This window comes from Phoca vitulina, unplaced genomic scaffold (genome assembly GCF_004348235.1).
Source record: "Phoca vitulina isolate PV1807 unplaced genomic scaffold, GSC_HSeal_1.0 scaffold22, whole genome shotgun sequence".
Taxonomy (NCBI): Eukaryota; Metazoa; Chordata; class Mammalia; order Carnivora; family Phocidae; genus Phoca; species Phoca vitulina.
The window spans coordinates 45,041,825-45,054,390 of NW_022589725.1; the positions used below are offsets into that span (position 1 = coordinate 45,041,825).

Consider the following 12,566-nt stretch of genomic DNA (forward strand, 5'->3'; position numbering starts at 1 on the left):
CTCAGGATCAGTTAAGCCCTGAGTCTTAGGACTTGCAGCTCTATCGACCTGGTATTCTCTTATCAAGGCTGTTTGCCAGCCTGGCCTCCTTCAGGCCTGAATTCCACCACCTCTGAGAGCACTTCCATGACTTTGGGCTTCTTGGCCATGACCCCATTGCTCTCCAACACTAGCTTTCCTTATTTCTTCATAGCATAGCACCTGCTACAATCTTGTTTATCATTTTGTTATCTGTCTCCCTGTACCAGATGTGAAGCTTCATCCCACCACACCAACACTCACGAAGTGCCTGGCACATGGGAGGTACCCAGTAACCATCTGTTGGACAATGGATGGACAAATAAGGACCACTTATCTGCCTATAGAGCTCAGACAAAAAAATTCCATAGTTATCTAGCTCTGAACTATCTAAGTGCCTATAGTCTCTATTTTCTCCATGGTACCCACAAACCCACTCACCATTTTTTTAAAAAGATTTTATTTATTTATTTGATAGAGAGAGACACAGTGAGAGAGGGAACACAAGCAGTGGGAGTGGGAGAGGGAGAAGCAGGCTTCCCGCCGAGCAGGGAGCCTGATGCAGGGCTTGATCCCAGGACCCTGTGATCATGACCTGAACCGAAGGCAGATGCTTAACAACTGAGCCACCCAGGCACCCCAAACCCACTTATCATTTAAATTATCTTGGTCCAGATGTGAACAGCAGTCCAGCCTTCTTTGGTCACTTCCCCCTTAGGATTCTGCCATCCTCCCCATTGGCTAGTTCAGTCAGAAGTCCTGAGGCATTTCTACATGGGTAACAGAAGCAATTACTAAAAATTTTATTTGTGATTCACAATTAAACACATCATTCAAATAACTGTGATGTAAGTTCTGGGTGTGGGCCTAAAGAGTTGATGAATACTAACAATGTCATTTAAAGTCCAGAACATTATCAGAAATTGCCAATCCTTGTAAAGAGAAATAGACTGTTTCTCCCATCTCACTCTTTTCCTCCCAGAACAAACAGAAACAAACAGATCTCATAAACTGAAATCAAACACTTAGTATTATAAAATTTTGTTTTGTAGTTCAGGGCAAGGGTCTTTAGTAAACACTTGGCTTAATGTTTTTTAAAGGTAGTAATGCACATTTTTATATATATGTATATATAACTTGGTAGGTAAGATGATTAGTTTAACATATAGAATGTTAAAGTATGGTTTATTTAGACTTAAATATTTATACTCTAATTTCATAATCTAATCTAATTTACTACTACTTTAATTTCATAATCTAATTTGATTTCATAATCTAAAGTCATTGCTTCAAAATATGGAGAAGCCAATAGATCTAATAGTTCTGATTCTGTCTGTTCAAAGTGAACATCCTGGCATTGAACTGCACTAATCACCTTTGCACTTGCAACCTCTCTTTCCACTGTAGGAAAAACAGTATAGTGGCTAAGAGGCTTCAAACCTCAGCTGACTGGGGTCAATCCCTGACCAAAGGTGGGACTCTGGGGGTGGGGGGTTATTTAAGCTCTCTTAGACTTAGATTCCTTATCTGTAAAATAGGAAAAAATGATAGTATCTCTCTGACATGACTATGGTCAGAACTTTAAAATTATAGTAATACAAGTAAAGCACTTAGATATTGAGCCCAATATATATCAGCCTTTAATAAGTGTTAGCTGCTTGTTATTTGACTTAGTTCATTTGGGGGGCTCACAGTTTCCTTGCATGGTAATTTCCATAAGTGGGCAAATATTAACATGTAAGTTTTGAAAATAATAGAAAAAATCAGGAAAAAATGCAATTTAAACTGTGAGTGGAATAAAATCATAAGCAAATGTAGCTATCACTTTGTGAAATAAATGAAAGCAAACAGATTTTAGAAAATGTGCAAGATAACCACACAGTGTGTCCACAAGGACATTTTACAATGATAGAATTATGTGAGGTACCCAGGTAGTTCAATTAAACAAGCAAAACAAAATAAAAATGCTTAGTTTGCAATTATCAATAAATGGAATTCTAGACAAAGAAAATCCATTGCATTTTTAATATTTGACTTATATATTTTTCAGACTTATATTTTTTCATTGTATATATGTACACTATAAACCAGGGATGGCAAAAAGGTTTCATCTTTTAGCCAACTATTATCAATTGGAAGTGACTCTCTGGAAAATTGTTAAAGGAGGATTCTGAGGACACATCTGGGTTCATTGGAAAGAATTCCCCCATCAATTATCAAAGTACATTACAGGTACAGGAGGGAAAGTGACACTGCGCATGCCACATAATTACTCCTTGTAATTCCAAATTTGCAATTCCAAAAGAGTTTGCCAGCACCAGAAAATGGGCAGCCATAAAGCAAAACCAGTTTGGAACCAGAGGTCTGTCTGTGTTGTCAGTGAGATCTGCTGGAGATAATCACCCGGGCTTTCATTGGTTATTTCCTTCCCCTCCTCTTTCAGTTGTCAGCATTTAAATGTAGCCTGATCCTTGAGCAGCTAAGCAGTTCCTGTATCAAGGGAACAAAGAGACAGCATCATTGTAAGTCCTGCTCCATCGGCCCTCCTAATCCGTGGCCCACGTCTGAGGCTTTAGAATCACAAAACATCCTGAAGGAAAAGCCTAAAGAAAACAGAGTCGCTGAGTGTCAACGAATAGAAAGCAAAGATCAAGATCTCATAAAACCACTCACCTGGAATCTTGTAAGTACTGCCTGACAGTCCTTATATGGAATCACCAGATTAGTCCTCCTTCTAAGAGAATAGAGAGCAAGGTCAGAAAGATGGGAGAAAAGTCGATCATTTTCTCCAGCTCATAAAGGAAAAACGTGTTTTTCAAATATCTGAAGAGGAAAAAAAAGGCTTTTCTGCCCCCAGTCCCAAATTTCCCAAGGTCTCTGTCCATTGGTCCTATGGTGGCCTTATTGGATTAAACTGTAACTCTTTCCTCAGAGTTAAGTTAAATTCCCCCTGAGCACACTATTGCCAGGTCCTTCCCCTCCCTGCAGGTGGGAGACACTGCTGGTCCACCTCCATGGAGTAAGGCTCCCAATCTGTGTCTGTCAGATAACTGCAGCCATCCTAAAACAGGGCTCAGACCAACCAAGGACAGTTGGATCCCAGGTTCTCTGCCAAGGGTATCACTACCGAGCCAGATTTCCCTGCCTATTCACTGAAAGTTGTTCTGAAAAAATCAAAGGGCAAAGTGACAGCAGATTCAGGAACCCAGGTAAGCAGCCTGCAGGGCTGACCACAGGCCTTCTTTGCTTTTCTATGGCTGCAGAAAGGATTTCCTCCTCCTAACTTACCATCTTCCGAAAAGATTCAGGATAGGCAACCACAGACACTTAGCTCTGACCTTCTGGAATCACAGAAGTTCTGGCAAAGTTCTTTATCAGGGGAGTGGAAGGGCGCTAGGCAGGAGGAGGGTCCCAGGCATCTTGGAGCCTCCGCCCAGGTTGTCGTGACATCCCAAAGCCACAGGAGAAACAGTCCGAGGCTGAGGAGTCTGAGGTAGTGTATAACCTACATCTTGCATGAATCAGGCTCAGAGGTTCTTGAAATATTCACCCTTTATCACAGTTGACCTGTTACTGAAGCCTCCCACACCCACCCCAAGATGCCAGACAATACCTGTGTGGCCAGCATGATCAAGTCAGCAACTGCCCTGTCACCTTCCAGAGCTGAACCCCTCCCCTCAAGTGTGCACTGGTAGTGTCCTGGAGGCACCGTCCCCCCAGTAACCTCCCACAGGCTGCTCTACAGGGCAGTGTGGGCTCCTGGGCCCTTCACCTTACCTTGGAGCCCAACAAAGTTGCATGGAAATGCAGTAAACAGATGGATGGGGAAGCAAGAGACATCTCTGGCCCAAAGGGACACATTCACATTCCACCAGGATGGGGGACCAGAACTAGGGGCCTGTGGGCTAGTGTCCTGGGCAAGTCCTGTCTTACACATGCCTCCACTGGCTTACCTGTGATCGAGGTTGTACCCAGAAGACCTGAAATTCCCCTGGGAACCAGGATGAAACTTCCACCTTCACAGGGTACAGGAGAGCTGGCCACATGCCAATTCCATTTTCCCACAAGGAAATCCACAGGCTGGAGCTTTGTCTGTAAGTACCAGTAATGATGATGTACAGTTGGGGTTAGGATTGGGCAGAAGGCAAGCAGTGATTCAAGAAGAAAAAGATGCGTCTTCCAATTTGGTGGGTGGATAAACTAGTTCAAAATCATTTAATGACAATAACAAAAATCAGGCTCCCGCCCTGTGCCAGTTATCAGACCAACACTGGAGGCACCGAGATGAATAGAATGTTTCCTGAGACTGGAAAGCTGAAATGAGTTTGTTAATAGATTTCCAGGGCAAAGTTTGCTTAAGTATCACTGTTTCCTATGTCATGGAAATTGTCACCAAACTTACTATGTTTAGATGACCTTTTAATTTACGAAATAATTTGGTTTTTAAATAAATGTTATTTATTTTTTTTTAAAGATTTTATTTATTTATTTGAGAGAGAGAATGAGATAGAGAGAGCATGAGAGGGGGTAGGGTCAGAGGGAGAAGCACACTCCCCTCTGAGCAGGGAGCCCGATGCGGGACTCGATCCCAGGACTCCAGGATCATGACCTGAGCCGAAGGCAGTTGCTTAACCAACTGAGCCACCCAGGCGCCCATTAAATAAATGTTATTTATTTTTTGACTCAATGTAAGCTTAAAAAGTTTAAACATGTACTCAGGGAGGTCCTTTCTGCTGGTTTACAGAATAATCAGGTTTTTTTACTTAAGCCAAAAATAATAAATTAAGGAACTTCATGTTCCAATAACAAAATAGACAAGATTATTTGGAAATCCTGCCAATGCAAACACCAAGAAATTCTGTTACATACAACAAACATTCTTTTAAATGTGGAACTGAGCATGGAGGAAGAAAAGGACATTTGAAGGTACCTGGAAAAAAAAGTTTGGTATAGCAGGGCACTGGCTCTGGATGTGGTGGGTGAAATGCCCATCTCCATGTTAATGCCTATGGAGGTCAGGAGTGGAGACCTCAGGGAGCCTGAAATACAGCTCTATTGTGAACTTGGATTCTTCAAAGTGCTCTGGAGAAAACTGGTCTCTGTACCAGGAGATAGTGAGGAAACTTAACTATGTCATTCTGGGTTGTGGATGAAAAAGAAGTATCCCCTTAGAATTTGTAAGCATGGGTCTGTGCTACAGATCAAATTCTACAATCCACTTGGCCCAGGAACCCCCAACACAATAACTTAATATAAAAATAAATCACAAATTAGTAATACCCCTGGGCCACTTGGCCGGGGCACATCCAAAACCTTGACCAGACCACAGAAGACTTTGACATGTGTCCCCACAGAAAATGAACTCACAACCCAAAACTAAAAACTCATTTAGAAAGAACCAGCAGAAAGGGCAAATAGCATATGAAGACTTCTTAGAACTTCAGGTAAAATAGAAACATAGAAATAGAAAGCCATCAATACTTTAAAGTATACATTAGGCATAGCCTAAGATAGAATTGTGTGTTTAGAGAAGTAAATACCTGGAACAAGCCTAGAGTGGCAGAACATCCTTTTAAAAAGAAAGACAAAATATTTTTTAAATATATCTTTTTAAAATGTATTGTTGAACCAGCAAAACTGTAAGGAAAATCCGTAACTGTGAAAGCTCCCCAGGAAGATAGGGGTGGGTTGGGGGGAAGGCATCTGACGTTGAGCTCTGATTCTGACAGACAAGGAGGGGTGGGGAGCTAGGAAAGAAAGCCCAGCCCCACACAAGGTGGGGAGTCTGATCAGAGGCAGAACTCCAGGAAAAGCCTACCCTGAGAAGAAGTACAGCAAGAGAACTCCCCGGTTTTGGCTTAAGGATTGGGAAGGAGGAGGAGAAATCTCCCTGCTCATGAAAAACCACAAGCTGGTTGTCACCTGTGTTAGAAGCCCACACTCATAACTATCTAGGTGTCAGAAAAACAAATGAGACTTGTTTTTCTCTCATATTTTTTTTAAAATTTTAAAACTACATAGAAATTTTTAAAATAGTGCAAAGAGTACCTGTAAACATTCACCTAGATTCACCAACTAATAAGATTTTGCTGCACCTGTTCCCCTCCCCTTGCCCTCTACATATATGTATACATATAGAGGTACACATACCCATATATACAAATAAATGTATACTATTTTAAAGAAACATCAGAATGTAAGTTGAGGTCATGGTGACACTTCACCCCCTACATACTGCAGCTGATATTTCCTAAAAGTAAGGACATTCTCCTCTCTTATCATAACACTACTAAACATACAGTCTATGCAAATTTCCCCAACTGTCCCAATAATGTCCTCTCACGCTGCTATTTTCCATTCAGAATTCAGTTAAGTTCCTTGCATTACATTTTGTTATGTCTTTTTCATCTCTTATAGTCTGGAACAGTGCTCCTGGCCCAAACCATTTTGGTTTCTTTTGTTGTCTATTTCCCTAATGTTGATTCTTTCGAAAAATTCAGGCCAGTTGTCCCATAGAACCTCTCACATTGTGGTTGTATCCAATTATTTCTTCACGATGCAATGCAGGTTAAACGTTATTACCAGAAAATGCCCCAAGTCATGCTCCTGATACCCTGCTGCATTGTAGTTGTCATATAACAGGTCATTCTGCTAGCAGGGATGCTAATTTACACTTGGGAGAGGTGATCCGCTCCAGAGCTCATCATTAGAAGGCACATTTTCCCCTCTGTAATCTGCTGAGTGGATATTTTAAAACTGTGTGAAAATCCCATTTTTCTCAACATTGTATCCAAGGGTGTTTAGCGTCTACTAATGCTAAACCTATATACCTATCATTCCTTTTACATTTATTAGCTGCATTCTTCCATAAAGAAGATCAGCTGAAATCCTTAAAAAGCAGCCACACAGCCCAGCAGAGCAAACAAAAATGTTTTCTGGAAGAGCCTACCTTCAAAACAGAGCTAAAGAAGTCCCACATATAAAGTGTTAGTGATCCTGAATTGTGCTGAGAATCCAGAGCAAGTGTATTGAACTATGACCTGCTGAATGAGGAGGCACAAGCCATCCACATAGAGGCAACAGGTATCTTTCTCAGCATCTAAGCTCCCACTTTGGAGAAGTGAAAACCCTGGAGTCATTTTGATTAAAGATGCAGTTTCAGTACACCCACACAAAGGAAGTAAAGCCACAAGATTTATTATTTAGAGATCCCAGAAGGGAAGTGACGCAATGAGCTGGGGAAAGGGCAGTCTTCTGGTCCCAGGTCACCAGCAAGCAGTAGATCAAGAGCAGGGTAGCAAGCACGTCTTACTTACAAGGCGTTCGGGATGGAGGTAATTGACTTTTTGTGGGCTTAACTCTAAGCAGTTATTTTAGAAGATGTCCTGGGGGAAAATGAAGCAGGAACTTATGGTAGGCATCCTAAACTCAGGTCCTTATCTGAATTACAGACCCTGGGAGTGAGCAGGGTTTGTTACACTATAAAATGCCTGCACAGTAACTCAAAATAGCTGTTTTCTCATCACAGTTGACCCTGCGATGCCTAGGCATTAGTCTTTAGGGAAAATCATGGGCACTGTCCAGGCAGCAGAGATATTAAAAGCTGCTAACAGGGATTGGTCACCCAGCATATGAAACATGTGAGCAAAGCATAAATGTCAATCAATAATCTCATTAAACAAACCACAGTTTGAAATCCTGACAAACCTTTCCCTTCATTTATTGGAGTCCAGCCAAGAAAATAAATCAAAGCCCTTGGATAAAGTTAAGATAGGTATTTGATAATTAGGATGAGATTACAGAATACTTGTACCAGTTGGGTTGTCTGAATTTGTCCGGAATCACTAATATATATGTAGCAGGTGGTGGCCTTTATAGCACATACACCTCCTTGCATGGCCAATTAAGTAATCTAAAGCTAAATGGTTATCTAAAACCATCTGTACTAAGAAATCACTAAGGAGTGCACTGACAAGTCTTTTAGAGGGATTAACAGGAAGATTATGGAGCCCAGAGTGGTGACTGTGGGGAAGGGTCCCCTTGGGGTTGTGTAGGAGGGTGACCCTGCAGCTTTGTTCCTGAAAGAGAGGTGCTGTGGTCGTGGTGGCATCTGCAACCAGGGAAGGGTCCTCTCGACAGTAATTAAATTCATTAACTCCTAGTAGGATGCATGATGTGGATCAATCTAACAGATGTGGTGAGAGCAAGCAATTGAGTGAAGTGTTTAAAGGGGCCCCAGAAGGTGTAAGACTGGACACATACCTTGGCTATCCAAAGCTTAAAGTCACAGCAGAGAGCGGCCTGCCTCACAGTCAAGCAGTAAGCAAGGGGGCCTGGGGTAAACATAGCTACGCTGCAACATGCCACTCAAGGGGGTTATCAGCAGGGAATTCTGATAGGTAAGCGTTCAGTCCGCAACCAGGTCTGGGGAGTGTTCATCATCATCAGCCACCACGTATTCCTGGGTGTCATCTGTGCTCCAGGGGAAGGTTGCAGAGGCAGCATTCAGGATGAGGCTCTGTCCCGGAGGGTCATGGGCGAGGGCACTGCCATGTCTTGCATCCTCCTGTCCACACTGCCAATGTGGCATGTCTCAGATTGTCATGCCGTTGTGGGCCTGAGCGTTGTCATGTCCAGCACTGCCACAAGTGAGGGGGCCATCCTAGGGTAAGGTGACCCTCCCAGGGAGCCACTCAGGAAGGGAACCGAGGGGCCGAGAGGTCTAACAGGGTCTCATGGATTTAAGATGCTCTGATTAGGTTTGCTTGCACTACCAGGAGCATTTACTGGTATCACAAATTCTCAGTAAATCTTGGGGGTCCCTGCAGATGCACCTCACAAACAATTGGACAGTGCTCCCCTCCAAGGCATGAGCTCCCATCATTGAACAGAACCATTGGAAGCACATGTAGAGCCTTGGTTTAAAGAAAATTTAGTGATATGCTCCCAGCAGTTTAATTGTGTGGTTCAGTAGTACCAGAGATGGGTCTGAACTGCATAAACCCATCAGCCAGTTAGGATTAAAATTAGGGCAGTGTGATGGCCTGTTCCTGGAGGTCAGGATGCTGGTGACTGTTTGGGCAGGGCTGGTGGTCTTTAAGCATTTGTGCCATTCATCCCATTTAAGAGAGAGAGCTTGAATCACCAGCTAGTATCCACATCTGGTGTCATCTCAGGCTTAGCCGCTGGAGGGCTGACTTCCAACACTAGCTGCCCCCCATCCTCGGTGCAATTGTAGGCGAGCGGCTATGCGGTTTCAGCAACTTTCTAGTGTTGCCTCTCTGGGGTCCAGGAGAATCCCCACAACCCAGATGACGTGGCACACGAGGCAGAGAATAAGGCCAGTAGCAGAGAATACCTGCATTTTATAGCTTCGCGCCCGCGCACTGACTGCCCCATGTGGAGATTTACTATGGGGTCATTGTGCGTCAGCAGCCCGATGGTGGTCTCCTCCAAAGTGGGGTAAGGCCAACTGCTGTGACTGTTGCACCATGCCATCATCTTCTAACGCTGCTGGTGTCAGCCAACCTGAGGGCTTCTTTCCCCCTTTTAGGGATCCACATTATTTCCTTGGTGGGTCCAGGTGGGGTTGCCTCCACTTCCTGTGGGGAGGTGTGGTTAGGAGAAATGAGCCATCCACTACGTCCACTAAACTTTGGAATTTCAGCTGGAATTTGCATATCAAGTGGGTAGGTGTGGTCCAGCACCAGAGTGGTCTTCCTTTTTCTAATGGGCCAGGACTATCTACAAGCAGGCGGTCATCACTAACCATGCATAGCTGACTGGGTCACCAATGAGTAATGGAATGAGAGATAATAGATATTTTATTTTATTTTTTTAATTTTTTTATTGTTATGTTAATCCCCATACATTACATCATTAGTTTTAGATGTAGTGTTCCATGATTCATTGTTTGTGCATAACACCCAGTGCTCCATGTAGAACGTGCCCTCCTCAATACCCATCACCAAGCTAACCCATCCTCCCACCACCCTCCCCTCTAGAACCCTCAGTTTGTTTTTCAGAGTCCATCGTCTCTCATAGTTCGTCTACCCCTCCGAATCCCCCCCTTCATTCTTCCCCTCCTGCTTTCTTCTTCTTTTTTTTTTTTCTTAACATATATTGCATTATTTGTTTCAGAGTTACAGATCTGAGATTCAACAGTCTTGCACAATTCACAGTCCTTACCAGAGCACATACCCTCCCCAGTGTCTATCGCCCAGACACCCCATCCCTCCCACCCCAACCCCCACTCCAGCAACCCTCAGTTTGTTTCCTGAGATTAAGAATTCCTCATATCGGTGAGGTCATATGATACATGTCCTTCTCTGTTTGACTTATTTCGCTCAGCATAATACCCTCCAGTTCCATCCACGTCGTTGCAAATGGCAAGATCTCATTCCTTTTGATGGCTGCATAATATTCCATTGTATATATATATCACATCTTCTTTATCCATTCATCTGTTGATGGACATCTTGGCTCTTTCCACAGTTTGGCTATTGTGGACATTGCTGCTATAAACATCAGGGTGCACGTACCCCTTCGGATCCCTACTTTTGTATCTTTGGGGTAAATACCCAGTAGTGCAATTGCTGGATCATATGGTAGCTCTACTTTCAACTTTTTGAGGAACCTCCATAGTGTTTTCCAGAGTGGCTGCACCAGCTTGCATTCCCACCAACAGTGTAGGAGGGTTCCCCTTTCTCCGCACCCCGCCAACATCTACCATTTCCTGACTTGTTAATTTTCGCCATTCTGACTGGTGTGAGGTGGCATCTCATTGAGGTTTTGATTTGGATTTCCCTGATGCCGAACAATATTGAGCACTTTTTCATGTGTCTGTTGGCCATTTGGATGTCTTCTTTGGAAAAATGTCTGTTCATGTCTTCTGCCCATTTCTTGATTGGATTCTTTGTTCTTTGGGTGTTGAGTTTGATAAGTTCTTTATAGATTTTGGTTACTAGCCCTTTATCTGATATGTCATTTACAAATATCTTCCCCCATTCTGTTGGTTGTCTTTTGGTTTTATTGACTGTTTCCTTTGCTTTGCAAAAGCTTTTTATCTTGATGAAGTCCCAATAGTTCATTTTTGCCCTACTTCCCTTGCCTTTGGTGATGTTTCTAGGAAGAAGTTGCTGCAGCTGAGGGTCAAAGAGGTTGCTGCCTGTGTCCTCCTTTAGGATTTTGATGGACTCCTGTCTCACATTGAGGTCTTTCAACCATTTGGAGTCTATTTTTGTGTGTGGTGTAAGGAAATCATCCAGTTTCATTCTGCATGTGGCTATCTAATTTTCCCAACACCATTTGTTGAAGAGACTGTCTTTTTTCCATTGGACATTCTTTCCTGCTTTGTCAAAGATGAGTTGACCATAGAGTTGAGGGTCCATTTCTGGGCTCTCTATTCTGTTCCATTGATCTATGGGTCTGTTTTTGTGCCAGTACCGTACTGTCTTGATGATGACAGCTTTGTAATAGAGCTGGAAGTCCAGAATTGTGATGGTGCCAGCTTTGCTTTTCTTTTTGAACATTCCTCTGGCTATGCGGGGTCTTTTCTGGTTCCATACAAATTTTAGGATTATTTGTTCCATGTCTTTGAAAAAAGTGGATGGTATTTTGATGGGGATTGCATTGAATGTGTAGATTGCTCTAGGTAGCATTGACATCTTCACAATATTTGTTCTTCCAATCCATGAGCATGGAACATTTTTCCATTTCTTTGTGTCTTCCTCAATTTCTTTCATGAGTATTTTATAGTTTTCTGAGTACAGATTCTTTGCCTCTTTGGTTAGATTTATTCCTAGGTATCTTATGGTTTTGGGTGCAATTGCAAATGGGATCGACTCCTTAATTTCTCCTTCTTCTGTCTTGTTGGTGGTGTATAGGAATTCCACCGACTTATGTGCATTGATTTTATATCCTGCCACTTGACTGAATTCCTGTATGAGTTCTAGCAGTTTTGGGGTGGAGTCTTTGGGGTTTATCACATAAAGTATCATATCATCTGCAAAGAGTGAGAGTTTGACTTCTTCTTTGCCAATTTCGATGCCTTTGATTTCTTTTTGTTGTCCGATTGCTGTGGCTAGGACTTCTAATACTATGTTGAATAGCAGTGGTGATAGTGGACATCCCTGCCGCATTCCTGACCTTAGGGGGAAAGCTCTCAGTTTTTCCCCATTTAGAATGATATTCGCAGTAGGTTTTTCATAGATGGCTTTTATGATATTGAGGTATGTACCCTCTATGCCTCTGAAGAGTTTTGATCAAGAAAGGATGCTGTACTTTGTCAAATGCTTTTTCTGCATCTATTGAGAGGATCATATGATTATGGTTCTTTCTTTTATTTTTATTTTTTTTTTAATTTTTTTATTGTTATGTTAATCCCCATACATGACATCATTCGTTTTAGATATAGTGTTCCATGATTCATTGTTTGTGCATAACACCCAGTGCTCCATGCAGAACGTGCCCTCCTCAATACCCATCACCAGGCTAACCCATCCTCCCACCCCCCTCCCCTCTAGAAGCCTCAGTTTGTTTTTCAGAGT

At 42.7% G+C, this 12,566-nt stretch overlaps 1 long non-coding RNA gene across 3 annotated transcripts in view; it reads right to left on the reverse strand.

Moving 5' to 3' along the window:
- Window positions 1-636: 636 nt before the first annotated feature.
- The window catches only part of LOC116641756, a 268,059-nt gene continuing 256,129 nt past the window's right edge, over window positions 637-12,566 (reverse strand). For 2 of the 3 annotated variants that reach the window (XR_004301241.1, XR_004301240.1), the window contains 3 exons: window positions 3,972-4,110; window positions 2,692-2,752; window positions 637-2,508 (listed from right to left, as the gene is read on the reverse strand). This is a non-coding gene — a long non-coding RNA (uncharacterized LOC116641756). The remainder of the gene's footprint in view (window positions 2,509-2,691; window positions 2,753-3,971; window positions 4,111-12,566) is intronic. The other variant, XR_004301242.1, reaches the window with a different exon arrangement.